Here is a 2969-nt window from a genome sequence, read left to right on the forward strand (position 1 = left end):
AGTATGTCATATCCCAGCTTTTAATCACCGATTAAAGGCTTAATTATTAATAATTAGGGTTCGGCATCCATTAATAATAAAGCTGGTTTGATTTATTTGAGGTGATTCAATCGTTACATATATGTTTTAATGTGTTTAGTTATTTAAAGGAATTTTTATAAATGTGGTGCATAAGTTTTAATTTGTGAGTTAAGTGTATTTATATGAACCACATGAATTTTAAATTATACATGAAGTCATAAAATTTCCTTTAAATGGGATAATATTATTTTTTTTATAACCAAGGATTTTATTTCAATGATTTTATTTAACGATCTTTTTATTTATTTATTAAGATAATGAGTATTATTGATTCATTTGATTCCATATCCACCCACTTGTCATATCCTATTACTTAATCCATAAATATCCACTTAACCTTATCCAAACCTTGGCTTCCTTACTAAGCTACTTAATTATCTTTACAAATAAGCCAATCAACCTTATTCCTCGTAAAGGCAATTTGTCACAGTTTAGAAAATTTCTAAATTATCTTCTAATCTAGATCAAGGTAAGCATTCTTTTGGTGCCGTCCCATTAATCCTCTTCGGATCATATTCTTACTCCAACCATGACTCTGCAGATTCTATAACAATTCAAGATTTCAAACTGAATTAGTCCAATTCTTGTTCAATTTCAGTAAGTCATCGATTATTCCCATCATAGGAATACCAACAGTTGCTTATATACACATATATACATATCTCATCATATGATTGCAAAACATGAATGTTTAAATTACAGATCTGATTTTGATAAGAAAATAAACAGAATTGAAAACCCTAATCTTGCTTGTGTGTATAACTGAAATTAGGAATTTGGGAAGTCAATTCTTGTTTCTCTGCCTTCTTGTGCATCGAGACAGGGGAGGGAGTGAGAGCAGTCGGCGGCTGCTCACGGCCAGCGACGGCGCGGTGGTGGCAGCCGCCATTTCCTTTCCTGCCAAACAAAAAAAAAGGGTAGAGAGAGTGATTAATTGAGTTTTAGATTTAGAAAAGAGAGAAAAGGGGGATAAGTAGGAAAGGGGAAAGGACTTATCTTCTCCAGCAGAGATGGCGGCGACGCGACGGCTGAAGCAGCAACGCGGTGGCGGAAGTAGACGGCGGCGATGCGACGGCTGGTCTTCGGCGGCAGCCACATGCAGCGCTTTCGGCGAGTCAAAATGAGGAATTGAGAAGGAGAGTGAGAAAGGTGGAGAAAGAATAGAGAAGGGAGGGAAGGAGGCGGCGCGCCGGAGGCGACGCCGCCCTCAGCCGAACAAAGAGGGAGAGACGAGAGAGGGAGCCGAGAGGGAGCCGAGAGAGAGAGAGAGGCGTGCAGTGTGTGTGTGTGTGTGTTATGTAAGTTGTGTGTGTGTAATGTGTTTATATGTATTAGGGTTAGGCTAGATAATGAGCTCATGTTTTATTTTATTTGGGCTTCTTTATTTATTATGTTTGGGCCGAAATTTTAATTAAAAGTTGACTGGGCTCCTTTTATTTTTGTGATGTGGGCTGAAAATTTTCTTTAAAAGCTGATGGGTATTTCTTTATATTGATTGGGCCCAATTTTTAATTAATTTTGAGCTTTTATTTGAATATTAAAGCCTACGAATTTTTAACTTTATTTCTTTTAAAAATGTTTAAATTTTCACTAAATTATTTAGTGAGTTCAAATCTCTTGATTTAAATTTTTAAATTTGAAAGTTGGGATTATTTATTTTAAATGAAGTCCGTTCTTTTATTTAAATTACTGATGAACTTTAAAGGAAATATTTTGGGATTAAGCCTGATTAATTATGCGATTATTTTCAAGGACTTATGAGTATGGTTTTTAAAAGGTTTAAAATGTAACATTATTAATTCCATTGCTCTGGAATTTAAAATATTTTATTTAAGTCATTTATAAATGAATAATAGAATTTCTTATTTATTTACATGGAAATGAAATGTATAGAATGTTATAAAATGGTGCATGATTTCCTTTATGTTCATGTGAACTTGTGTTTTTAATGATACTAAACTTGAGGATTTTATTTCTTTCTTTATTTGTTTATGTGATTTACGTGAGGTTATATAATTAGTCAAGTTTATGTTGGTTTTACCTGTCTTTAATGGAACGAATTATGGATGCTAGAACCCTAAAACACTAAAAGATACCCTAGGCTCGTAAAATCGGACTTTGTCTTATGACAATTTCTTCACGAACTTATCGACTCTTCATCAATGAAGGTCCGGGCGACAGAAAGTGAAGCCAAAGAAGAAGCGACTCCACGCCAGCTTGAAGAACGTTTAAGGTGGGCATTACTTTTACTATACGTATATAGAGATCCCCTGCGTGACGTAGGCCTCTTATTCGAATATATGCATGATATGATTTAATTGTTTAATTCAGTTTTATGAAATGCTCAAATGATAAATGACTCTTATGAAATGAAATGTCTTATGAAATGAAAATGAAATGTTTATGAAATGATATGAAAAGTTATGAAATAATTGACTGCCAAAAATGTTTATGTTTTTATATGTATCCTATCTGTGTTGGTTCGCCAACTTTAAAGGAAATCCAATTGGGATCCTATGCTAGACAAAGGTTGCTAGCTAGGGTTAACGTGTACACTCATGGAGACCGCGAGTCGCTTGCGACCGGTCTTGGCGTCCGTGGTATGGAGGCCTCCTTCCCGGCGTGTGACAGAAAGGACAAATATGGATCATATAGACTGAAAATGGGATGCGCATCCACCTTTATGAAAATGAAAGAAATATTTTAGTAAGCGCAGGTCATTCAAGAAAACCCTGTGTGTTACTGTTTGGCAGTTCAATTTATATATGTATGCATGTTGTATTTTCGGCTTATGCCACTGAGTATTTTTATACTCAGCCCTGCATGTATTTCTAAATGTGCAAGATGAGCAGGCGATGGAATGGATCGGTGTTGAGCGAATTCCCTTT

At 35.2% G+C, this 2969-nt stretch overlaps 1 long non-coding RNA gene across 1 annotated transcript; it reads left to right on the top strand.

The window, feature by feature from the left end:
- The first annotated feature begins 481 nt into the window (after positions 1-481).
- On the top strand, positions 482-1521 carry LOC130989156 (uncharacterized). Its single transcript, XR_009090511.1, has 3 exons — positions 482-550; positions 623-678; positions 854-1521. It is a non-coding gene; the product is annotated as an uncharacterized LOC130989156 (long non-coding RNA).
- Positions 1522-2969: the final 1448 nt, after the last annotated feature.

This window comes from Salvia miltiorrhiza, chromosome 6 (assembly GCF_028751815.1).
Source record: "Salvia miltiorrhiza cultivar Shanhuang (shh) chromosome 6, IMPLAD_Smil_shh, whole genome shotgun sequence".
Classification (NCBI taxonomy): domain Eukaryota; kingdom Viridiplantae; phylum Streptophyta; class Magnoliopsida; order Lamiales; family Lamiaceae; genus Salvia; species Salvia miltiorrhiza.